Here is a 26,880-nt window from a genome sequence, read left to right on the forward strand (position 1 = left end):
CCTTCCCTGACCCAGGCTCTCTGCTCAGGCACTTGGTAGCTCTTTTGTGTTTGTACTGGACTTGCTCACCCCTTTGCTGGTACTGCCCTGTGTCCTGTGCTTCTTCCTTGTGCCCCCGCTCACCAGAGCTCACGTCGGGAGGTGCAGGTGTGAGCTGGGAGCACGAGGCGCCCCGCACTGGCACCTGCGGGCTTTTCTGTCTCTCACCCTGTTTTCCGTCGTTCACGTTCTCTGTCTTCACATCGTCCCGCAGTGTGGTCTTGAGTAGACTCGTAGTTTGGTTAGGGGAGCCGTAGGGAAGTCATGGCTCGTAGCCAGCCTTGTCTTTGGCCACCTGGAGGTCGAGCACTTACCCCGAGAAAGTCTTCTCAGTGGGTTAAGGGGCTTGGAGTTCGACATTTTCCAGTTTAATCTCCAATTTCCATTTAGCCTGTAAGGCATGTTAGAGGTCAGTAAAACTAGCACTCTAAACCCATGATATAAGGTTTCTATCCTGAGTAAATCCACTGAGTAAAAAAATAAAGTCGAATTAGAAAGTACAGACAGGTATTAGCACAGACGATAGAAACGTGGTACGAACCTTGGTGATGGTTTGCCAGAGGCCAGGCGGCCGAGGGGGCCGCGGCGTGAGCTCAGGTCCGCTGAGCAGGTGGGAGTTGGTGTAGCAGCGGGGCCGGATGCCGGCCCCGGGCCGAGGTCGGGCTTCACCGCCACACGCAGGGGTCCTGTCGCTTGTCAGCTGGGCATCACTGGAAACGGGGTGGCCCTTCAGAAGGCTCAGTCTTGGGATCTTGAGAGTGAATGCGTTTTTCCTTTAGTGTCGGAGGATTGCTTTCGCGGTTGGCCTTCTTCAGTTCCTGGGGAAGCAGAAGCCAAGTGCTGACTTTCCCAAAGCTTATCAGTTACAGAGCATGTGTGCAACTTGAAAATAAGTACGATTAATTTGCTCCTCAGTGTCAGCAAGACCATAAAGAATTACTCACCTGTGAATTATTCATCTCGTATTAAGAAAGTCTGTAACTCGAAACCAGGCAAAGTGTGTTGAAGCACATAACTAGTTTCTGGAACAAAATTGATAGGTTTTGTATATTTTCAATATCAGTAAACCAGTCACAATAGTTTATTATAAGAGTTTCGCCCAAAATTGTTGCAGATGGCTACTTTAAATCTATAAAGCTAAGTAAACACCAAACAGTGCTACAAGTAATGAGGTTAAATGTAACTGATGGAATGGGTTCCTGAAAGACGACGTTTAAAGTCACCCCCCGAACGCCCTGTAAACTTGCCGGGCTCCGCAGGGTCTGTATTCGCAGCTGACATTTTCCGAAAGCAAATCCAGTTAGCGTCGTGTGCTCTAGGAGGCTCTCTGAAGTGACATTTGGTGTTTTTCAGAAGCGGGTGTGCAGGAGACTCGAGGCGGCTGGGCAGGAGCGAGGCTGCCCCCCGGTGAAGGTGAGCGCCCCCATGTCCTGGAGCGGCGAGGGGCTCCCTGACAGCGGCCAGCGGTGGCCACGCGCGGGGGTAGGTTCCATTCCCACCAATCCAGCTGTGACCCATTTAAATATCTTAATAAAAATTGTAAATAATCACTGTTCTGATACATCTGCGGCTGTGATTTGTTAAATAGATTCCTCACAACGGTGGAAGGAACTCGGCCCAGCCTTGCCCGAGATGTATTGCGGGGGAATCTGTAAGTGCATTAACCTTCTCGCTGTGACATAAAAGACAGACTTGTTCTTAAATATTAGATCCATAAAACAAAGTTAATAAAAACGGCAATTACATTTCTAAGGAATGAGGGATGTAAATAAAAAGGTGCAGATTGATTTAAGCTTTTCTTGGCATTCTGCTGGGGTGCAAACTGATTTGTTTCTAGCTTCAGCTTGGAAACAGAAATGAAAATACGCTTAAAATTTTTTCTTAACACAGAGTTCAGGGAAGGGAACAGGCCACTGGATGCATTTAATAGAGATCATTTGAGGACGTCTTGGAGGAAAGCCCCTGACCTCATTTAATTATCCGAATAGGGATGGACATTGTTTTCTCTTTTCCCTGCTTAAGCTTTCTTTCGTGTTTCTGTAAACTTTACAGAAACCACAGATTTCAGAGGGAGAAACGCAGTATTCCCACCGTTAAATCAAAGTTAAAGGAGGCCTAACATAGCCAGAGTCACATTCCCCATCTCCTGTATCGGGCAGGATATCGTAAGGTTGGACACTAGCATCATATCTTTGTTATTAATTTTGGACTTACTCTAAGAACAAGTTAATATGTCTTTTGATAACCTCTGTAATTCTTGGGGTTTTTTTATTTTTAAATTTAGAATTGTAATATCACAATAAAATGGAATTACGTTTAATTGACACATAGAAACCAGGAGAGAGAGAGAGAGAGAGAGAGAGTGTGTGTGTGTGTGTGTGTGTATCTGTGTGTATGTGAGTATTTCTTAGATTTCCCCTACAGATTTTTAGAGAAATGTATTGCTCTGTTTCTGATAAGCAAAAGATTGAGTCAATAAATTATAAGATTTTCAGTGGACATATTGCAGGCTACTGTATTTTCCAGTGAGAAGCAATGGTTTTGTTTTTAGTGCAGACCTAAGTGTCGGCTGTCGCCCGTGTGAACCTCTGGTCCCTGAAGTCATTGGAGAAATAGAAACCAGGCTCAGTGTTTGACTTGCTTTGTAAAGGTGTGCTTTTCGATTTTGTTTTTAATGTTTATTTATTTTTGAGAGAAAGAGAGAGAGCATGAGCAGGGGAGGGGCAGAGAGAGAGAGAGGGAGACACAGAATCCTAAGCAGGCTCTAGGCTCTGAGCTGTCAGCACAGAGCCCACGGCAGGGGGCGGGGGGGGAGGGGGCTCGAACTCACGACTGTGAGTTCGTGGCCTGAGCCCAAGTTGGACGCTCAACTGGTTGATGGTTTCCTGAGCCATCCAGGCGCCCTGCTTTTCGACTTTCTGTGGTCTTTTCGTCAGGAGAATTCCTGCGCGTTGTGCTTCATTCCCTGGCGTAGTCCTTGAACAAGGGCGGAGTCAGAGACCCAGCGGTCGGAACTTACTGTACTTTAGGTTGGTTCGTACAACAGCTGCACCTGCGCTGGATACAAATACGTGATGTTTACCTGGAGAGACACGGCCCCATTGTGAGTAAATTGTGTAAGTGCTGGTGACTAGATGGTGACCTTCCTTGTCCTCGTCCCATTTCCATGGAATGTATCTCTCAAATCCCCCCGTCTGTTGGGCAAATACTTGGAACGTAGTATGGATTCTTACTGCTCTAAGAGGTTGTGTTCTGGCATGAATGGCTTAAAGAAAAAAAATTTGGCTCAAACAGCTGATTGGATCATTTTAGCTAATATTCTGTTTGAACAACAGTATCTATTTGATTAGGATTTTTCCTTCCTTTGTAACTCCCCAGGCTTGCCTCTGTTATGTTTCATAGGAAATGAATCTGTGAGCAGAGAACCTATATTGATATGTAAATACATCATTTTTTCGTTAGTGCTCGATATTCTTTTCATCTAAATTTCAGAAGCCGACTTTAAAAAATCAGTTTCCCTTTATCTGTAGTCATTCTCAATAAAACTTTACCCAGGCTTGGGTGATTTAATATTTACACCCACTGTTTCTAAAAGTCTTATGTAAATAAAGATTGAAATGTGAATTTGAAAAGTCACACCTCTTGATATTTGAACAGACTATAGCTGCGTATATCTTCTTTTTCTAATAATACGGCTAGTTTCTCTCCTAAGCTTTTAAAATAATAAGACGCTATTTTTGTATTCTGGAACATCAAAAGGTTCAGTGTTAAATAAAAAGCAAATAGTATTTTTAGAAATGTGAGATCCCAGGGAGCAGTGCTTACCAGGAAATCACCAACAGACAGCAAGTCCGACTTTCAGAAGACTTCATTAGACACACGACTCCATCCACAGACGTGTGCCCGTGCACACAAGTGTGCCCCTTCTGTACCACTGTTCCCGTAGTGGAGCCAGGGTGGTGACCTTGGGTCACAGAGAAGCACAGGGTGCACCGGGGAGTCTGTGGGGCCCTGAACGGAAACGCCCCTTCTTTGGTGCTCCCCGCCTCCCCCCACAACCTCCTTTGTGCCTTGTTTTCTGGTGTGGTTCTGGCTTGGCGGGACCTCACCTGATCGGCCGGTCCTGCCCTGAGTCCTCAGGCAGCTGTCGCAGCTCGGAGCCTGAGTTTCTGCTGTCATTCTACTCCTGAGCTCTTGGTTTTTAGCACGAATCATTTCTCATGAATGCAGGGTCTTGGCTTCTCGCGTATGCGGGGACTTTTTGGTTGCCCTTCTCCATCCGCCTTGTCGCCCAGGCTGGCGCGTGGTCTCCTCCCTGTGCGGTCTGTTCTGGCTCCCCTTGCAGCGATCGCCATTTGGGCCTTGCCGCGGGGTCTCTGCTGTCGTGCGTGCTGTTCCTTGGAGGCACCTTCTCTTAGCCCTGCTTCGTCCTGCTCGGGTGACCGACGGCTGCAGTGAAAGCGGCCCCTGTCCTTGCGGTGGGACGTGGCGTTCTGTCCTTTGGGGAGTCCACCCTTCCCCAGGCCGGGGTGCCCCCTGTCTGCAGCCCCGTCCGGGGCTGTGAACCTGGAGGCAGTGCCAGTGGCCACCATTGCTGATGACCTCTCCTTCGTGGGCGGTTCCAGGACTGGGCCACAGCCTGGCCACGACGCCTCCTTTCTCGGGTCAGCTTAGCCCGCTGGGTGCAGGGCCCACGGTGGCCGAGTGGACCGTGGAAACCGTGCCATCCTTTGCAAATTCTAATCCGTTCGATGAAACCCAATAGGGCCGTGGAAGGTCTGTAGGGCAGTCAAATGAAGGTACGTGGTGTGGGGGTGGGGGCACCGTAAGGCAGGAAATTGTAGGAAAAGCAGATCTCCCTTGTTCGTTGAGGTGCTGTGTCCTGGCACCAGTTTTCCAAGTGGCATCCGGTCCCCGTCACCCTAGCTCCCCAGTGCATGAGCCCTGCAGGGGCAGGGCCACCTTCAGATTGTATTGGGTCTGCATGATGGTCGCCTGCCCGGTTTTTCTCAGCTCTGTGCCCCACCTTTGCTCTGCTCTGTGTTATGGAGACTGTGCTTCTAGACTCCTTGGCTTCTGGTTTCTGACCCTGGACCCTGGAGTCTGGAGGGAGGGTGGGGTGGAAGCCAGGGCACCTCTCTCCCCCCACCTCACCCCCAAGGCAGCCTCTCAGCCCCTCCCTCCAAGATGCCAGCTCCTGTAGAGTTAGCCTGCTTGCCCCCAGCTCCTGCCAGGTGGCACGGGCTTCCGGGCTCTGTGGTCATTTTGCTTCCGCTTGTGTTCCGTGCCGGGGCCTGTGGCTGTCTGCGTGGGGGCGTGGGCTTGCCTTGACCTCCCCTGCGGGGCTTCTCTGCTCTTCCGTGAGCGGTTGAAGCCATATTAAATTCCCTGCGTGAAATACCTGCATTCGTTTCTGAACTGTATCCTACCTAATTGCCTGAAGAGTAGACCAGTCCTCTTGGACAAAAAAAAAAAAAAAAAAAAAGATTGCAGTTTTAAACACGGGCCTCTGGGTCTCTGTTGCCCACCCTCAGGCCTCAGGGTGTGGTTCAGCAAGCGTGGCGTTTTGCAGCACGGGCAGAGCCTGCCCCAGCCCGGAGCTGCCTGGGCGATGTGGTGAGCCCAGGCATTAAATCGAAAGAATCAGGCCCTTTAATATTGCTCATCACTGGTGGTGTTTGTTCTGTTATCTGGGGTGAGCTGGGTTTTATTACCTAAACTGGTGCTGAATTGCCACATAAAAGCCGATGTACAAACCACGATGTTTTGGTTTTATGGATCCCCCCCCCACACACACACACACCCCAACAAGTTGATTTTAGATAACAGCCTGTTCATTAGTGATGAGGGCAGGTACTAAGGGGAGTAGACCTAATAAGCCTCTGTGCTGTTCCCACGCTAACACTGAAGTCCCTTGCCTGACAGTGCAGGGGAGGGGCGGGAGAAGGAGAGGCGGGCGGGGCGTGGGGTGTGTGGTCCAGCCTGTTGTCCAGCCTCCCGGCTGCAGCAGCCCAAGTATGGTTACTCTGATTCTGAATGGATATTCTTGTTTTCTTTGTACTTTTTATCTCCAAATGCGTGACCTTTAAAATATTTGTTTTGTGTTATTTACCCACCTGTCTGATTGGTAAGTGCTTCCTACATCTGTGGCATCTCTAAATACTGGGCTGAGACAGGAACCAACCCAGGGCCCAGGGTGCAGAGAGCCTGCCTTTCTCCTGGCCTGCGTCGCAGCAGGAGGATGGCTGTGGCCAGGCTTAGTGGTCCAGGCGTCTAGCGGGGACGAGGCCGGGATGAAAACGTGGTGTTCTGACGCAGACGAAGGATGATCGATGAGCAGCTGTTTGCTCTTTGTGCCCCGTTTCAGCACTAGCTGCTTCTGGTCAGTCCTTCATTCTTATGTCCTGAGAGAGAAAAACACAATCAGGTGGGTTCAAGGGAAATTTCATCGATTATTCCGTGAGAATCAAATCATGCTTGTGCATTTCCCCAGCTTGGCCAAGGATGCAAGAGTTTGTTGAACCTCGTGCATTCATGCTTGAGGAGAACGGGGTCCACCATGGTGGGCGGGCAGGCGGGCTCCAGCGGTCACCGCAGCCCGCCCCTCTGCCCGCTCCTCTCGGCTGGTCTTTGTGTGTGTTTACAGCCCGCGTGCCAGCCTCACCAGCCCCTCAACCCCGCACATGGCCGCAGAGATCAGCTCTCACCTGCTGAGAGGTGCTGCAGTGAGTGAGTGAGTGAGTGAGAGAGAGAGAGGTGTCCTTGTGGACATCACTCCCAGATGCCAGGAGAGCGTCTGGGCTCAGACACAGCGCTGAATTATTCAAACTGGATGAACACGCTGGCTGAGAAGAGAGTTTGGCTGTGTCAGTACAGCCAAGTGTGAATCCCAGAACAGATGAGTTTGGATAGACTTCTTACCAAAACTTCAGATTTAGCTTCTGACAGTAAATGTTTTCTCTAGAATACAGCAACCAGGAAAATTGTTTGTTGTTTTTTTTTTTAATTTTTTTTAATGTTTATTTATTTTTGAGACAGAGAGAGACAGAGCATGAACAGGGAGGGGCAGAGAGAGGGAGACACAGAATGTGAAATGGGCTCCAGGCTCTGAGCTGTCAGCACAGAGCCCGACGCGGGGCTCGAACCCACGGACCGTGAGATCGTGACCTGAGCCGAAGTCGGACGCCCAACCGACTGAGCCACCCAGGCGCCCCTGTTTTGTTTTTTTTAACTATGTTATTGAGATCAGAGCCTTCAGATAACTAGAAAAACCAAACAAACATTTCTTTCTTGCAAATAAAATAAGTTAAACTGTGAGGAGATGGTGAATGGATTTAAAACACTTTAAGAAAGATGTAATTTAGACTTGCTAGGGGCATGTTAGGTGCGCTGATGCAACTGTATCCACCTTCTGGTACAGATAAAAGCATGAAATGCGTAGTTAACGTGTAATAAGTGAAGAGAGAGAAAACAAAAGGAGAACAATAGATACACATCCCTGGTGGCAGTTACTAAGTCCCCACCTTTGTTGAGTTTGGTCCTAGAGTAGGCCGGGGGAACTGGGGGGTGGGGAGGCTGGGGGACTAGAATTCTGATGTCCAGAGGCAGATAGATGTGACTTTGGCCAGTGGAGGTGTGGGAGCTAGAACCTGGACCCTTGCCTAAAGTTCCGAGCCTGGAAGATCTACTTGTCCCTTAAGGGGACTAGAAATTAAAACACCAGGCCATACACGGGTGTCTGGGCCCCAGGCTGGTTCTCTTTCTCAGTGGTACAGGAACCAAAAGCAAAGCATGAACATAGAAATAGATACAGACTCTCGAAGTCCATTAAGGCCCTGGATAGTGGCAAATGCAGAATCGTCCTGCGGGCACACCTCCACCATCCAGAGCACACAGGCTGCAGAGGTCAGACAGTCTGCACTGAGGATGCCAGAACAATTGTCAGAACAATACAAATGACACCCATAGATCTATAGCTGGGGTGAGGGGGGTGTTGGGGACACATCAGGAATTATAACGAGAATACAAACCCCCAAGACTCTGAAATAGAAAAGAACTTGAAATTTGCTGTAAGACTGATTGTTTTAAATTTAAAAATGATTAAAGAGGAAATAGAGCCATGATCAAAGGTGAGTATAGTGTAAAACGAGAATTGGAAGGTTGAAAAAACTAACCTAAAAGTGAGTGACATGGCCACTGAAGTTAGATGTAGTTAAAGACAGAATTCGTGAACTAGCTTTGTCTGGAGAAGTCATCCAAAGCACCTCACGAGATTATAAAGAGACAGAAAGTATAGAAGGTGTGATGCAGAGTCTGAGGAAAGAATGGAAACCCCATCAGGAAATCCAGAAGGAAGGAGTTTAGAGAAGAGGAGGAAAAAATAATGAAATGACCCAACTTGAAAAGATTCATGGCTTTTGGAAAGATAGTAGCTGAGAATTTTCCAGAATTAAAGGAAAGACATGTGTCGCCAGACAGTCTTGAAGCAAAAGAACAAGGTGACGAAGGTCACCTGTCAGATGTCAAGATCCATTACAGAGTGATAAGGGTTAAGACAGTGCTGGCCCAGGGATAGAGAAATAGACCAGTGAGATAAAAGGGAGAGCGTTAAACTTGCATATACGGCAACTGACAACAGTGTAGAGACTCAACGGCAAGTCAGGCGGGAAGGACAAGGTCTCTCAACTGTGCCAACTTACGTGGCCATCTACATGAGGAAAGGTAAGAGCAGATCTCTGCCTCACAGAAATCAATCCTGGGAGGTGGGGGGAAGGTTAAAGACCCTAAATGTCCACACAGAATTGTACAATCTAACAAACTCACAGGGGAAGGACTGGTATATTTGGCTATGAACATAAGCTACGTCGCATGCCAAAATCCCTCCACACTGTTGAAGAAGATCCCATAAAGCAGGGAAGACATTTGTGACATGCCAAACAGAGACTCGCAGATAAATGGACAAAGTGTATGAATTGGCAATTGAGAGAAGAGGAAACCCAATTAGCCAGTAAACATAAACAGATGTTAAGCCTTGCTAGTAATTAAGGGTATCAAATTTAAGCACCAAATTGGCAAATAATAACAACGATAATAGCAAACCTCAGAAGTGTGGAGAAGGGAATGGGACGTCCATTCCGCTAGTCCTCCTCCCCTGACTTCGGTCCTACCTCCTTACCCTTTCCCCTGGCTTAGATGGGAAGGTTTCCCAAACTTGATCCCTGTCGAGATGATCGGTAGGAGACTGATCAGGAAAGTTGTTCCGAGTCACTCATTAGAAGCCGACGACAGAAGTGAGGGCGGGGTGTGGGGTGAAAGGCTCTGCCCACCTCATTCGAGGCCGTGCACGTTGACACAGTGAAAGGGAGAGCAGATCCCTGCTAGGGAGGGTGGTGGGCATTCCCTGTGACCCAGAAGATTCTTTCCTGGGAGGAATGCACACAAGGTAATTGTAGTTGCATTGTTTGCCGAGCAAACAGCCAGAAACCCGACTGTCCTGTGGGACAGTGGGTAGGTGAGTTTGGGTATATGAATTTGACAAAGTATCACGGTAAAAATGGATGAACTTAAGGAAACTACAGAAGGATGTGTATAGAATGATGCCATTTAGATACAATTTTAAACTTGTAAAACATTGATATTAACTGAAAGAAGACATTCCTGAGAATGAGAAACTTCAGGTTCAGGATGACAAGTTCGTTTCTCCTTAGGGAGTGAGGGCTCAGGATGTACAGGGTGTTCAAGTTGTATCTGTCATGCCCTGTCTCCCAAGCCATGTGGTGCTTCGTGAGGGTGGGTCTGTTTGTGTCTATACCTTTCTTGTGTTCCTGAAATCATGGTGGGTAGGCCTTGCGCATGACCTGTCAGCACATCTCTCATGGAGCTGCTTAGGAGGCAAGGAGGGGTCATGCTTTGACCACAGACCTCTTGGTGGTGAAAACAGACACCAGGAGACTTTAGAATAGTGTCTTTGACACGCTCAGAGGACAGGTCCTTTGTGGACATGTGGGCTGGCTGTACTAAGCACGAGGCTAGGATGGCCAGCGCAGCGGGGATGGCAGAAGAGACAATGTAAACAGACCAGTAACAGTGAAACAAATTGGGAAAGTTAGCAAAAAGCTACCATCGCAGATGGCTTCTTAGGTTAAAAAAGTCCTACTTGAAGTAACAGAAGCATGAGTTAACATTAGAAAACCTACTGCATTGATCAGAGGACAGAAACCAACGATCATCCAAATCTAAATAAATGCAGGCTCCAGATCCCACTGATGGGAAGAACTCAGCAAACCAGAACTAGAAGTGTCTATCCTGGGAAGGTTTAGGGTTCGTCACACTGGGTGGAAGCATTTCCGTTGATGAAGAGGGAAACACAAGTTTGCTGCTGTCGCTCGCTCCCTGACTACCCAGGGAGGGGTAATGCTTCCATTTTGGACACCGTGAGATGGGAGAAAAGAAGCAGTGGTGTAACAATTGGAAAGGAAAAGATAAGTTTTTATTTCAGATGATACAATTACCCACATAGGAGATCCAAGAGAAGTCACAGATAAAGTGCTAAAACTGATACTCATCGCACTTGTTGGATAGAAGATGAACACTCAAACAGGATAGATGAATGGATAGAGAAGCTGTAGACACACTCCATGGAATGTTACCCAGCCATAAAAAAGAATGAACTTCTGCCATTTGCAACAACGTGGATAAACCTCGGGGGTGTTACGCTGAGTGGGGTAAGTCAGAAAGAGACATACCGTGCAGTCCCACTACCGCGTCGGATCTTTTATTTAAAAACAAAAGCGGCTAATACATACTGAGAACAGGCTGGTGGATGCCCAGGGTAGGGAGCTGGAGAAATGGGTGAAAGGGATCAAAAGGTGAAATGGAAACAAAAATTTTAAAAGACAGCAACAGCAGCAGCAGCGGGTAAGTGGATTCTTTAAAGTCCTCAGACTCCTCACAAGGCAGCCTGCTTGAGATCAGAGCATCGCCTCGAGGTGTCAGATGCCCCTTCCCTAGAGCCCATGCCCGTGAGCTTGAGAGAAAACAATTTTATGATGATAGCCGGATTTTGGAGAGTCTGTCCTTAGTGCCTGCTTTTGAAGTCCACGAAAGCTGTGTGTACAGTTTTGTTTTTAGCTTTAAACTCAAGGCTTTTCCTATAATGTACCTTCCTCCACATTCCCTATTTTTTTTAATGTTTATTATTTTTGAGAGCAAGAGAGAGTGTGAGCAGAGGAGGGGCAGAGAGAGAGGGGGACACAGAATCAAAAGCAGCTCCAGGCTCCAAGCTCCAAGCTCCAAGCTGTCAGCACAGAGCCCGACAGGGGCTTGAACTCAGAAACAGTGAGAGATCATGACCTGAGCTGAAGTCGGACACCTAGCCACCCAAGCCACCCAGGCACCCCCCTCCATATTCCCTATTTGTAAAATACAGTCTGTCTCGAGCTCAGCAATGTTCCTCTGTGTTCCCCTCAGCCCCGTTCCCCATGGACGTGAGTACCGTGAGTCTCCTTGCTCTGGCAGGTGGAGCAGCCTCTGCCTGTTCAGTCTCCATCTTCTTTTCCCCAGCAGGAGCCCCTGACTCAGCCTCGGAAGGGGGAGGAGGTTGTGGGACGCCACCCCGACTTCAGTTCTGCCCATGTGTCCTTTCCCCCTGGTCTAAGTGCACTGCTTCCCAAACTTGATCTTGTCACAGACAATCGGTGGGGAGGATTATAAACCGTTTGCTCATTACTGTTCTGAGTTGATCATTAGAAGCTGTTGCTGAGTACTGCTGTGTACTACTGAGTACTGCTGAGTGCTGAGCTCTGTTCCTATTGCCCACTCCCACCCCCTGCAAGGGTCTTCATTGGGTAGGCCAGGGCGCGTTCCAACGCCTGAGAGCTCTGGAAAAGCTGGAGCAGAGGCAGAACATGATTTCAGGAATTGGGGCTTCTTTGCCTTCATGTGGGCCCCACTGTCCTCAACGACTCAGACTCATACTGGCACTTTATCTTCGTAAGGAGGTGGAAAGTTCAAATACAGCATTCCTGAATTTCTTAGCAGTTCGTGCTGGGACCTGGTGGGATGAGGGAGAGCTCACTCCTGGGCGTGCGCCTCCCTGCTGCTCAGTGCAGGCTCTGTCCTGCACGGCACAGGGCCCGGGGCACACTGGAAGGGCACGTCCAGGTTCCACCCTCATCCCCTCCCACCTCACCATACCCCTCTCCAGCAAACAAGGGTGCTGTAGTGTGGTAGTGCTGTGGTCTGTCCTCAGCAGAATGTACCTGCAGAAAAGGCAGTCCCAGGCCCAGGAAATAGGCTCTGGAAGCGGAGCAGGGTGGGAACATCCCGTTGGCCCCGTGGATTCCTTACCCCATGGAGAGGTATAGCCAGGATGGGCTGGGGAGGTTCCTCTGGAACATGAGGCCCAAGGTGGTGGGTACACTGTTAAGGAAGCTTGGATGGAAGGAGAGAGAGAGAGAAACTCTTAGCAGTAATAATTAGGAAACAAATCACACTCGTATTATTTCTTCTGGATGTGAGAAGCATCAAGCCCTTGGATGACTAGAAGGACAGAACAAGAACTTCTTAAAGAGTAAAATCTGTTCCACTCTGAGGAGACGGTGAAGTGCATTAAAAGGCAAGTTAGCACTTTAAGAAACGATTTAGGCTTCCTAAAGTCTGGATTTGACTTACTGTCCAATATCCTTTAAATTCAACCTGAAGGATGCCCTTCAGTATTTCTTGTAGGGTAGGTCTAGCTGCAACAGATTTTCTCTGTTTATCCAGAGATATTTACATAGCCCATTCATTTCTGCAGGATAGTTTGGCTGGATATAGAATTCTTGATTGACGGTCTTTTAGCACTTTGAATACACACTGTCACTGCCTTCTGACTTCTGTATTTCTGATGAGAAGTCAGCTGTTAACTTTCTGGAGGGTCCCTCTCCCTCTCTGCCTTCAGGAGGATTTGAGTTTTGACAGTGTTATTCTGCTGTGTCCAAGTCTGGACGTCTTTGGGTCTGAGGCCCTCCCAATATTAGAAACGAATAAAAGCTCTCTTCTAAAACATCTCTCTCTTGGTGGAAATACATTGGAGTTATATTTTATCAAAAGTGGTATATTCCCCCTGTTTCTTATAAGATTACTTTTTAAGCCCAGTCAGGCCATAAGGTGTGGTCAGTCAGCATGACACTCACAGGTAAGGCACAACACCCTCTTCCTGCCTGTCATGTTGGAGACTTAGCACCCAGATCTCCCCTGTCAGCCACAGGGTGTTGCAGAGTCAGAGGACTAGGACCTTGCTTCTAGATTGGTGATAGGACAGGCTCCTTTTTGGGTGTACCTGTGGCTCTATGCTCCAAGAGGGACATTGACCAAGTGGAACGAATTGAGGAGAGGGAATGGAACGAAGCAGGAACTCCGAGCATTGGTGAAAGGCTTAAAGGAGCAGTTTCTGTGTTTAAGATTCTGGACTCGGTTGGGCGCCTGGGTGGCTCAGTCGGGTTGGGCATCCGACTTCAGCTCAGGTCATGATCTTGCAGTCCGTGAGTTCGAGCCCCGCGTCAGGCTCTGGGCTGATGGCTCAGAGCCTGGAGCCTGCTTCCGATTCTGTGTCTCCGTCTCTCTCTGCCCCTCCCCCGTTCATGCTCTGTCTCTCTCTGTCTCAAAAATAAATAAACGTTAAAAAAAAATTTAAGATTCTGGACTCGGCCTTCATATTGATGTGGCTCCATCTGTCTCATTGTCCCGAGTCTTGTCCATTCTGCCTCCAACACATCTTCAGATAACCCCATCCAGTGGAAAGGGGGCAGCTGGGGGCTGGAGGGAGACCTCTCAGCAAAATATTTTTTTAAAAAAATTTTGGTATTTGGTGGTGCTATTGGCAGCAGTAATGATGATATGATGATATGATGATGATGATGATGATGATGGTGAATTAAAGAGCCTGATCTAGTCCCCTCCCCCCGGGATGTCCCTCCCTCAAGAGAGGCCCCATCTTCCCTGGAGTCTTGCCTCCTGGCCCTGTCCACTGCACTCCCTCTCCCAGAGCATCTCAGAGTGAGTTTCCCAAGCTCTGTGTGACCCCATCTCTGCCACTTCCTGTGCCTGGGGCAGTGCTTCCTCGCCCAGGCTCCTGCTGCTGAGGGGCTCAGGACAAGAGCTTCCTGGCCAGAGAAGTTGGGGAAGTGCTATGTCCTTTCCCCACCTTTTGGAGAGTTGATGGGTAGTAGGTGATTAAAGAGCCCAAGAACCACAGTAAAGACTCTTGTTTAAATGTCCTTTTATAAAGGGATGCTTGTTACACATGCAGTGCAGAGGCTATTTTGGGAAACAGGCCTGTTGAATAAATTCAACACCTATAAATTTCACAATCTGGGCACAGCATGGCATTCCAGATAGATCCCCTGTCCCTGCCTGTGTGTGCTGTGAACCCTAGCTTCAGTCATCACAGATGACTTCCCTAGTTCTGGGACATTCTTTTTTATTTTTTTTATTTTTAATTTTTTTTTTAATGTTTAGTTTTGAGAGAGAGAGAGAGCACGAGCTGGGGAGGGGCAGAGAAAGAGGGAGACACAGAATCCGAAGCAGGCTCCAGGCTCTGAGCTGTCAGCGCAGAGCCTGACGAGGGCTTGAACTCATGGACTGCAAGATCATGATCTGAGCTGAAGTCAGATGCTTAACCAACTGTGCCACCCAGGCACTCCTGGTTCTGGAACATTCTGATCTGTTCTCACTGCCAGTGAGCCCTCTCACCTTGTAAGATTGTGTTCTGCCTTCTTGGTCCACTAAAATACCTGTCCTGTGTAAAGCCTTTGCTGACTGCTCCTTGGGTAGAATCTGAGATCTCCAGAGCATCTTATTCCAATCTGCCGGGATGATCCATCCTTGTGAAACATGCTCACAAGCCTGGGTGCCACTTCCCCTGCCGTGTGCCAGTCCCAGGTCTTTCGTGTTGGGTCCCTGTGGCTCAGGGCAATACATACCTTCGAGGAAATGGACACCATCGTGGACCAGACCACTTTGTCCCCTCCACTGCCTGGCCCAGCCCACCCTTCCTGGCCTCCACAAACCCAAGGAGCCACTGGCATCGTGATGTGGTCTTGGAGAGCAGGGCTCCCCTGCCAGCTGCTGTCATTGGGCCACGGATCCACACTGCTCTCTGCTGGGATGGTGACCAACTGGGACGAAGGTTTCTAGACTCTGGACAAGACCTCTCACTTCACTGTGGTACAGTGTCGGGCCACCTGTCTGCCCCTAGCCATCTGGTCCTTCCCAGTTATTTCTGCGGGCAAAGGCGAGGAGGCCTCAGGTGGGATGGGCAGAAGCCCTGGACTGTTACCAACTGGGGTTACTTCCCCCGACAGGAACCACTACAGCTTCTCTGTGTTGGGTTCCTATTCAGTATTTAGTCAACATCGTTTGAAAAAATTCTATTTCACGGGATGCCTGGTTGGCTCAGTCAGTTGAGCATCCAACTCTTGACTTCGGCTCAGGTCATGATCTCACAGTATAGGAGCTCGAGCCCCGCGCCGGGCTCTGTGCTGCTGACAGTGTGGAGCCTGCTGTGAATCCTCTGTCTCCCTCTCTCTCTGCCCCTCCCCTGCTCGCACTCTATTGCTCTCTCTCAAATAAATAAACATAAAAAAATAATTCTATTTTATGAATATATAAGTTATATTTTCAGTCTCTTTGTTTTCCTTCATAGCATGTAGGAAAGAAGAAAAATGTTTATTTGAGAACATTCTATGTAACAGGCACCGTAGGAAGTGCCCTAAATATGTTTTATTATATGTTCTGGATACTCTGTAAATGTAGATTCACCTCAGAAATAAAACATTCGTACAAGTGTGCGCCCTGTCGTTCTAAACGCAGTGCTTTGTGTCAGTGGACAGACAGCCGCAGCAAATTACTTCCCACGGTGTACTTTTGTGTCATCGTAGGGACATCTTAGCCACACGGAGAACTATTAGAAGGTGCAAGCGGGAAGGCTCCGGTCTGGGTTCCAGCCATCCACGTGCCAGCGAGTGTCGTGTCCTGAATGGACGTGGGCGCCCACCTGTTCACGCTGCAGCCCGTTGTCCTCTCGCTCGGGTGACCCCCGTGCCCACCACGCCAGAGCCAGGAGGACCCCGTCCCCTCAGAGGAGCCTTCGGACCGTTGTTACCTGCCACAGCCTCCTTTCAGATGTATCGTTTGCATCATGTCAAAGTTAAAAAAAGATTCAGTGTCAGATTCCCTATGAGGTTTGAGGGCCCAGTGGCTCATGGAGCTTCGTCCGGGCTCTTCCGTCAGGCTTTCCAGTTGTTTTGTGGGTGTGTCCAGGGCTGCTTGTGCTCTTTTTTAACTAAAAGACTTATTTTTATATTTAAAATACTCTATAATCTTAACCTGGATTTTACTAAATGCTGGTATCCAATCTGTTCCATGTAATTCCCCAACCGAAGTTGTCAGGCACAGGGCTTCCTTTATATTAAAGTGAAATTTCTTATTTCTCTTGGGTTTTCAATGCATCGTCGGAGTGTGCACACTGGCGTCATTTTCCCTGGGTCTGAGGGCTTCCTGACACGTTCTCGTACTTAGTAGGCAAGGTCCTCTCGAAACTACTGGGTTATAGGACGACTCTGGCTCTTTGCCCTCCCAAAGCCCGAGCGGGACGGCGTCCCTGCACCCTCCGTTTTCATCGGTCACCCCCACCGGCCGTGTTCTGTGCCGGTGCCCGCCCCAGCACTGACATTCCAAAGAGCCGGTCCACAGTCCCGTGTGTGGTCGTGGAGGGACTTGGTGTTGCACAGAAGGGCAGAAGACTGGGCGTTGGGAGGAGACGAGGCCAGTACCCGTGGTGACGTGGCTTACCCAGAATCTCAGGCGCACCGCTGTGTCACGGGGAAGAGATCGGACTGTTCTGCCCCTGGCGGCTTGGAGGTCACCAGTCATTCAGCCCTGGGTCAGGGCACATACCTGGCCTGAGACGAGACCGCAGTCCTCACCAGACAGCCAGGGCTGAGAGCCGTGAGGCTGAGATTTGTGGCCTTAGAATACTTGCTTCTGAGGACCTTTCTCGCACTCCTGTCTTCAGAGTGAGACGCATCTGAGCTCCCAGGGAAACAGTGGGAGTTCTGGAGTCCTTTGGTTCACCTTTCTGGTGGGTGAGCTTGACCTTCTCCCAGATTCACGGGGACAGGAGGTGGCCACTTAGTTACTCCTTGTTTTGGTAATTACCCGTCGCCCACACATCACCCCAGCTCTTGACGTGAACCAAAAGCTTTTTCTGTGGACGCTAAGCCCCGAGCATCCTCCTGCCTGGTGGAAAGCAGCTCTGTTCAGAGCAGACACACTGGGTGCAGGTTCCCCGTCCCCCGTGGCGTCTGGCCTCGTGAGCCAGTCAGCAGCGTCCTGGAGCCTCATCCTCCCCGTCCCTCTGTGCGGGGTGGCGGGAACATGAAGCACGGGCGTGCACAGACGGCTGTGGTGACCTCACGGTGTCCTTCTTGTGCCCCACTGCACAGCCCTCCAACCCCAGAGAGGCCCTCTCCTCTGGAAAAGCAGAAGGGCACGAGAGCACAGAGTGGCAGTGCGAATGACAGAGGCCGGGGTGGTGCCGACCGGCAGTTTTGTCACGAGTCCCTGTAGATCTTAGATGGCGGAGGGAGTGCTCACCGCGGAAAAGCCTGTCGGCAGGGCGCTTGGGAGGGGTGGTTTCAGTGCATCCTCCCCATTCACGTCCCAGAGTAGAATGCTGTGGGGTCCCGGGCTTCCAGAGCCATCTTGGTCCCCATCCCCGGACCCGCCCTAGCCCAGCCTCCCCCGACCGGCCACCGCACTCCAACCTGGCCTCTGGCCTCCCCCTCGGCTCTGAGCAGGCCCCTGCCCCTGCCCGGTCCCCTCGTTTGGGGCCCTGCAGCTTGTGAAGTGTCCAAGTAAGGCTTTGCTTCTTATTGGCTGCTGCATGACCACAGAAGTAATGCGTGTTCATCGTACAAGAAGGTGGGCAGCGAAGGCAGGAGCCCAGAAACCACTCACCCAGGTGGCCGCTGTCGGCCTGCCGGACGCGGGCTTCCCTTCACGGCTCACCGTGTGCTGCGTGGGGGCCGCGTCCCCGTCCCTGCAGGAACACGTCCTCGTGAAGGTGACAGGGTACTCCATCCTGGAAGGCACAGGCTGTCGTCGGGACAGCTCGGGCACGATGTGCCCGTTTTGTTGGGACAGGTTGTTTTTAAAGCCTGTAGGTAAGTGTGGGGAGGTCTTTTTAACGTTTGCAAAATGAAGTCTGGGCCAGGATGTGCGGCTTGACGGGCCCGGGGCACGGCCGCTCGGCCTGCTGGAAGCTCTTCCCGGGAAGAGCTCCCGGTGCCGCCTGCACCCCACTGCGGCCACTCCCCGCCCCTCCAGCCCCCTCTGGCGGCTCCCCGCCTGGTCACCACCCCCTGGCCAGCCCCCGCTGGCTGCCCCCCGTCAAGTCAGCACTGCAGGTACTGAAGCACATTAGCTAATAGGCAAAACCCGCACAGATCCCACTAAAGCTGGGCATTTGACACCCCGTGACGAGCGTGAAACGTGGCTATCCCTGTAGACTGCTTCGTCTTTGTTTTCCTGTCGGGGTGGCGGTGGGGGCGGGCGGAGGTTCCCTTACACCCCGAGGAAGCAGGCTGGGCCTGTATGTATGTGCATTCCCATTAGACACATTGTCAGTGTATCCCTTAATCACTGTCATTGTTTATATTTTGTGTGGGGACAAAAATACCTCTTATCGTCTCACAAAATAAGTTTATAGTGGCTTCTAAACCAACAGATTATACAACTTTCAGAAAATTCAAAAGCAAGGGAAATGGTTAACAAAGAGAGTAGCATCATTTGAAATGTCTTGCCTCCTTTTAAAATATGGTTTATTTATAAATTTCTTTCTAAAACATTGAAAATTATACATCAATTCCCTCCTTAGTACAGAAGAAAACTAATGTTATAGATAAAATGAAATACAAATATAAAAGTCTCCCAGAATCCCATCATTCCCATACCATGACTGATGTTAGCATTTCTATGACTATCCTTGTAAAACCTTTGCTCCATAAGCATACACTCCCACAGACGCGCCCTTTGATGTTAACGTCACGTCCATCTTTTCACGTCAGTAAATGTGTACTGGGTCACGTCCTTAAATGTCTGCACAATGTCCCATTGGGTGGATAATGCCACAGTGCCTTTGTCCGGTCCCTCTGTACTGCCTGTGTAAGTTAATTCATTTATTCATTTACTCATTTATCTACTTGCTATTACAAAAATTGCCAGATAACCATTCTCACACATTTTTATAAGGTTTCCCATTTATGTTCATAAGAGAACATTCTGGGGGCGCCTGGGTGGCGCAGTCGGTTAAGCGTCCGACTTCAGCCAGGTCACGATCTCGCGGTCTGTGAGTTCGAGCCCCGCGTCAGGCTCTGGGCTGATGGCTCGGAGCCTGGAGCCTGTTTCCGATTCTGTGTCTCCCTCTCTCTCTGCCCCTCCCCCGTTCATGCTCTGTCTCTCTCTGTCCCAAAAATAAATAAAAAACGTTGAAAAAAAAAAAAAAATTTAAAAAAGAGAACATTCTGTAAGTTGAATCGGTGAGTCAGAGGGTACATTCTGGTTTTGTGCCCTCTGGCAGGTTGGTCCCAAGAGCCGACTTCCTTCTCTTTGACCGATACTGGGCAGAGCCTACTCTGTTTTTGAACTCGGGACATTATGCACACACCCAGGAGTCGGCAGAAGAAACAGTACAAGGGACATCCTCAGCCCTCCATGCCCAGCAGAGGTCAGCCCCCAGCCTGCTCTGCCTGCCCGCCCCTTCCCCACGCACTGACTGGAAGCAGGTCCCAGGTATCCATTCACCTGTAATAGTTTCCATACAGCCTCCCCAGGGATGTTTAAAAAGCAGAGCCACACTATGATGGTTCCTCCTCAAACAGATTAGGAAATCTCTAGTCTCTGGTTACATTTCTGCATGCTTTATCAATTTCATAAACGTTTGTTTCTGTTTTGTCTGTTTTTTTACGGCTTGTCTGAGTTGGGATCCAAATAAGGTCCACGTGTCCGGCCGGTTGATGAGTTCTGTTTTTTCTGATCGAGGGTCTCCCTTCCTTTGTTCCCCCTTGGACTGTATTTTCAAGAAGCTGGTTTGTTTGTCGCGCTTGTGTTGAGATTTTGCTAATTGTGAGTCATGTTTTCACTTGCTCCTCTGACCTCTGTATCTCCTGCAAGTTGGTAGATGATCCCAAGGCTTGATCAGATTTGATTTTGATTTTTTGGCAGAAGTTCTTTTTTTTTTTTTAATGTTTATTCATTTTTAAGAGACAGAGCATGAGTGGGGGAGGGATAGAGAGCGAGAGAGAGAGAAGGAGACACAGAATCTGAAGCTTAACCCAGGCTCTGAGCTGTCAGCACAGAGCCCGACTCAGGGCTCAAACCCACAAACTGCAAGATCATGACCTGAGCCAAAGTCAGACGCTTAACCGACTGAGCCACTCAGGCACCCCCAGAATTTCTTTTTTGATCCTTGCCTTTCTGGTCTTTGTCCTGCTTTCCATTTAGTGGCCATGTGCCACTTATTTTGTGAACTTTCCATCTTTGCCCATATTTCTACTGGGACCCGTGTCTTATTTATTTTTAAGAATTCTTCATATACTAAGGCTAGTAGGTCTGTTTTTCTCTCATATATTACAAATACTTTTCCCACTTGATAATTTTTCAGTTTCTTTTCACTGATGCTTATGGTACCATTTGCTGCTACACGGAAGACTTAATGGTCATATCTGTCAGCCTCTTTTCCTCTGGTTTCTAGCCTGAGAGTCATTCAAGTGAGGCCTTCATTTCTCCCAAATTCTGTACATTATCTGAATTGATACGCACATCATGCGTCTACAGCTTTGCATGACTCTCCTGTCATTGTAACATTTAAAACTTTGCTGTAGCTAAAAATTTGGGGGGGGGGGGGGTTGCACAAAGGGTGATATATCTACCTTGATTTCTTCCCTGACATCAACCATTTGTTCTAACCACATTTGCCTCCACTGACTATAAATTCCATTTCTACTATGTGTGGGGTTGCTTGTGTGCTTTGTCTTGTTCTTTGATCTTTCTCATCTGCTGGCTGTGGCATCGTGTGCTTGGGGGGGGGGGGGTGCGTGTGTGTGTGTGTGTGTGTGTGACTTTTGTTATTGAGACATAACACGTGCAGAAAGGTGACAAAGCCAGGACCCAGGCCTGGGTCCCATTCTCCTGGGCACGGGCTACTTCTCCGTCACCGCCTGTCATTTGTCGGAATGCTGCTGACTGTTCTTGTGTGCTTATTCGTCTAGACCGACTTCAGAATCATTTGGTCAGACTTCACAAATAAAAGCCACATGAGACATCAGTTGGATTTCTGCTGAATTTGCTATTAATTGCAGGATAAGCAGCCACTTTCCGGTATTGAGACTTCTGCTCAGAGGCACGGCATTGTGCCACGATCACCACTCTTGTGTGTGTACGTGCTTCCTTTTCTCCCTGTTCTTGGTTTTTGTTTTGTTAGCACAGGTCTTGTACTTTAAACTCAACCCTGGGTATCTTTTTTTTTTTTTTTCCCATTAAATTTTCTGATTATAACTGTCTTACCAGATCATTTCCTGGAAACTGGCTGTTTAAAACTGAATAGTGCAGTTTTTTTCCCCCAAGTGCAATGGGAAAGAAACAGTGTAGTGAGTGATCGTTTTTAATAATCCAAAACCCTTTGAGGAAACGAGTACCCTCACTGTACTAATAAGGACAGCGGCTGAGCAAGGCCCAGTCAGTCACCCACGGCCAGACTGTGGTCCGAATCGGGCCCCTCCAGACCCCAGCTCCTCAGGCTGCACGTGGATCCCAGGGGTGGGGCGGTCTTGTCCAGATGCAGACACCAGGTCTGGGGAGGGTCCCCGCGTTCTGCATTTCCGTAGCTCCCAGGAAATGCCGCCCGCCACGTTCCGGAAATCTGGGCATACCTGAGTCATTTAGGTTGGGACATGGGAACTTTGGGGCAGACGGCTCCTCTGTGCTATGTGGAAAGTCTCTCCAGTGTTCTGGAATAAGTCGAATAGTCTACTTCGCCGGACTAGGCAGCCCGCAAGCCCACTACCGGAAGTAGTGGTGTCTGGCGCGTCTCAGGGCCTGGGGTGGGCACCTGCCTGGGGTTCCCCTGCTGCTTCCGACTCTGACCCTGTGCCTCAGCCTCCTCATCTGGAAAATGGGGACAACAACAGCGCCCACCTCCTAACTCGCGGTGGGCAGTGAGCGATGGCATGACGTATTAGGTGCTTTGCACGGGGCCTGGCACTCGTGACCGTGATTGCGTACACATGCGTGGGGCCTTGGAGCCCAACGCCCCGGGTCCCAGGATGTCAGCGACAGAGCTGAAAAGCCTCGCTCTCTCTGCCTTTGACTTCGAAACTGTGGTGAAGGCCCCTCCCCCCCGGTGGCAGGCCGCGTGGAGACCGCGATTCCAGACGTCATCCCAGGACCTGCTGCCAGCTCATGACCAGGACTCGTGATTTCTGCGTGCACTTTAGCACCTTGGGAAACGTCTGGCCCGTCGGTTCCTTAGCAGTACACATGCATATCTGGGGAGGATTGCCAGCCAGCCACCTTACATGATCACTTCAGCAGCCTGGCAGGAAGACAGGGCCGTCTGGCGCAAACTTAGTAGGGTGCAGAGGGACAGGCGGGGAGTTGCTTAGCAGGGACAGAATTTCCGCTGGAGAAGAGAAAACGGTTCTGGAGATGGATGGAGGTGATGCATGCCCAGCAGGGTGAACGTGCTTCATGCGGCTGAAATGCACACTTAAAACAGTCCAATTTATGTGTTGTGTATTTTACACAATAAAACAAATCCAGTCAAGACTTACAATGACTCAGTCTTTTTCTTCTCTGTGAGACATGGAGGCATTTCTTCTCTCCCATGAGTCATCAGCTGTGGTGCTCCAAACCCCAGTCCCTCACTTCCTACTTCCTCTTCCTCCTCCAGCCGCTGAGGACCCTGGGGTGACCTGGGGACTGGACAAGCCCTCATCCTCAGTCCTATCGGTACAGAGAGCTGGGCTGACTCTTTCATCCCCACGTTTGGGGGCACACAGCCCTGACGGGGGTTTGGACGGGCACCACTCCTCCTGGCCGTACTGCGACGTCCTGCAGGGGTTACTGGGGGAGGCTGGCTGGATGGCAGGGGCAGTGGCAGTGACCCAGTGATGCCCGTCACACAGGGGTGTGCTGTATCGTGCCGCAGGGGAGGGTCACAGGCAGCAGCGGCGTGGGTCAGGTTGGCCCTTCCCTCCGTGACACGCGGGAACGGCACAGGGCACGGCCGATCAAATGAAGACAAAATGGAAAGTCCACTCGGAGCGCTGAGCTCCGTGTACATTTCTGCTAGGAAGGAGTCTCCTCGGACGCCTAATGTTTCGTCTTAGACCCGCCCCCTGCCACCGGGCCCTGCCGCTGGTGTCGAGTGTAAGTAACCGTCTGGCTCAAGACCTCAGCAGTGACGCCCTCTAGGTGAGCGCCGGGATCCGTTCCAAAGCTGAGCTCCTTAGTTCCCAGTCCCCCGTGGGCAAACAGCTCGATGTCCAGCGGAGCCCGGACCGGACGGCGGGTCGGCTTGATGTACCGGCCGTTTCTGAGCAGCTGGACGGCCGGGCTGGGCTGGTGGAGGCCACGTGCGCATGACCAGGGCGGGTGGGGGGCCCGGGACAGGTGACTGGGTCCCTCTGTGGTGACTGCTGGGGCCGGATGCAGAGGGTGGGTTTGCGCTTCCCGCTCTCGCGGACTCGGCCGAGGGTCCTGCCCGCCCATCCCTTCCGGGCCCTGCATTCCAGGGTCTACATCTCCTCCCAGAGCCAGTGCCACAGGCGTGAGCCAGCTCAGGTGCCGCGCCCAGTGTGTCCGCGATAAACGCTCCTGCGTGCGAACTGCATGTGTGTGGTTCTCCACGCCCCTGCTTCCTTCATCCCGGTAGACAGGAGAGAGAGGGGAGCTTTGGGGGCGCGGGGAGCAGCCTTCGTTCGGGGACAGGAGCCCAAGCACTCGGAACGGCTTGCTCAGGCCAGTAAGGGGTAATTGTACATTTATAAAATACAGTGACTTTTTAGCTGAAGTTCAGGGCAGACAACAACAGACAAGTTGTTTACTGGCATCTAAATTTACTTACATGAAAATAATTACACAAATAAAAACTTAAATCAGGTTTAGTTATGACCTCTGTAAAAAGGAATAAAATTGGGGCTCCTGGGTGGCTCAGTCAGTTGACCATATGACCCTTGATCTTGGCTCAGGTCATGATCTCAGGATTCATGGGTTCGAGCCCCGCACCAGACCCTGTGCTGACAGCGTGGAGCCTGCTTCAGATTCTGTGTCTCAACTCTCTCTCTGCCCCTCCCCTCTGTGTGCTTTCTCTCAAAATGAATAAACTTAAAAAGAAAAAAGAATAAAATTACAAGAAAAGACGTAGCCATCAACATAAACGTATACATCAACTGAAGCGATCTTTTTGGTCGTTCTCGTGGTGAGGCCCATTACTCCTGTTTCAAGAAACCCAGTTCAGTGACGATCTAAATCTCTTAATTTTTAAAAACGTTCTTGACAGGCTCCTTAATAATTAATTCGAATTAACACAAGAAACTTCACCTCTGGGGTCATCAGTGTCTTTTCTAGTCCCTGAAAGTTGTCGATCATGAAAAAGGACTTGTGGCCATTTGCGTGTCTCCTTTGGAGATGTGTCTCTTCTGGTCCTTGGCCCGTTTTTAAATGGAGTTATTAGCTTTTGTGCTGTTGAGTTACAGGAGTTCCTTATATATTTTTTGAAATCAACTCTTATGAGACAGACGGTTTGCAAATACTTTCTGCCATTCTGCACGATGCCTTTCCACCTTGCTGACGGCGTCCTTTGCCGTGTGGAAGCTTCTTCGTTCCACGTGGTGCTCCTCGTTTATGTTTGCCTCTACTGCCCATGCTTTCAGCGTCTGGTCCACGCCACATCACATCGCGGCCAGAATCGATGTCGTGATGCTTTTCCTCTGTGTTCTCTTCTAGGAGTTTGAACTTCAGGTCTTATCTGTAGGTTTTCAATCCACTTGGAGTTGATTTCTGTGTGTGGTGTAAGCAGTTTCATTGTTCGGCATGTGGCTGTCGGTTTTCCCAGCACCATTTGCTGAAGAGACTCTCCTATCCCTGTTGTGTGTTCTTGGCACCTCGTTGAACATCACTTGACTGTATATGTGTTTGTTTCTGGCTCTCAATTCTGAAGTTCCACTGGTCTATATGTCTGTCTTTATAGCAGTGCATACTTTTTTGGTTTCTGTCACTTTGTACTATATTTCGAAGTCAGGGAGTATGATGGCTTCAGCAGGTACACGAAAAGATGCTCAACATCACTCATCATCAGGGAAATAGAAACCAAAACAACAAGATACCACCTCATACCTGCTGGGATGGCTGTTACTAAAAAACCAAGAGACTACAAGGGATAGCGAGTGTGCGGAGAAATTGGAACCCTTATATACTGTTGGTGGGAACGCAAACTGGTGCGGCTCCTGTGGAAGACAGTACGGAAGTTTCTCAAAAAATTAAAAATACAGCTACTATGTGATCTGGCAGCTCCGATTCTGGGTATATACCCAGAAGAGTTGAAATCAGGAGTTTGAAATGATTTTAGCACACCCACATACATAGCAATATTATTCGCAAGAGCCGAGACGTAAACAGTCCTAATGTCCATCAGCAGATAAACGGGCAAAGAAAATACTGTATACACATACAGTGGAATATTATTCAGCCTTAGAAAAGAAGGAAATCCTGCATTATCCAACGACATGGATAAACCTGGAAGACACTATGCTGAGTGAACAAGCCAGTCACAGAAGGATAAATGGTGCACGGTTCCGCTTAAGTGAGGTATCTAAAATAGACTCATAGAAGCAAAGAATAAAATGGTGGTTGGACGTGAGGGGTTGTTGCCCATGGGGTACAGCTCCAGCTATGCAAGATGAACACGCTGTAGATGTTGTACCGTATTGCACACCTGAAGATCCGAGAGGCTAGATCTCGTGGTAAGTATCTAACCACAGTAAAATTAACAAACACACACTGACCTGTTGCAGCAGGAGCGCTTGGGAGAGAGGGTTGTGCTCGCTCTCGGTCTCTCCCTTTGGGTCCAGATGCTGCCGCTCCCCTGGGAGGGTCCTCTGTTCTATGGCTACCACTGGAGGCTGTTCTGCTACCCGCCACAGCCAGGGAGGTTAGGGAAACACCATGACAACAGAGGAGGGGGAGACTCCTCACAAGGACCCTTTGTCTCCCCACGTGGTTCCACTTACAGCACAGTTTCGCTGGCATCCGGGTAATTGATAGATGCGCTCAGGACCTGTGAGCCCGGAGTTGAGGCTTCAGAGATGCCCATGCTGGCTGCTGTCCCGCCCAGACCGCAGATTCCTGCAGTGAGCCATTTGTCCCACAGCAAAGTCCTGACAGGGTGGACGTGCCCCCAGGAGGCCCCGGCATGTCCTGGCTTTTATCCTGGAGAACACCACCCTGGACAGAGAGGCTAGACCAAGAAAATCTGACTCACTGTCCCCGAAAACCCCCAAGAACGGCAGTTGTGGCCTCTGCAGACTTCAGAAGTCCCACAGCAGCGGACCAGCATTTACCTGCTGTCATGCTGTGCATCAGTCCAGGAACCTTTGGGTCTTAACAGAAAATGACATATTGATACAACTCGTTCAGATTGTAAGATCTTCTGATTTGCCCCCAGACACGGTGTTCGGATTTGCTGGTGGATGTTTGTGACACAAACGAGCTCCACCGATACCGGACTGGCACAAACAGGCG

General features: G+C 49.8%; 1 long non-coding RNA gene across 1 annotated transcript in view; it reads left to right on the top strand.

The window, feature by feature from the left end:
* The window catches only part of LOC132676292 (uncharacterized), a 46,616-nt gene extending 30,105 nt beyond the window's left edge, over positions 1-16,511 (top strand). The window contains exons 2-4 of the long non-coding RNA XR_013550605.2: positions 1,393-1,521; positions 1,628-1,690; positions 15,960-16,511. This is a non-coding gene — a long non-coding RNA (uncharacterized LOC132676292). The remainder of the gene's footprint in view (positions 1-1,392; positions 1,522-1,627; positions 1,691-15,959) is intronic.
* Positions 16,512-26,880: the final 10,369 nt, after the last annotated feature.

This window comes from Panthera onca, chromosome D2 (genome assembly GCF_046562875.1).
Source record: "Panthera onca isolate mPanOnc1 chromosome D2, mPanOnc1 haplotype 2, whole genome shotgun sequence".
NCBI lineage: Eukaryota > Metazoa > Chordata > Mammalia > Carnivora > Felidae > Panthera > Panthera onca.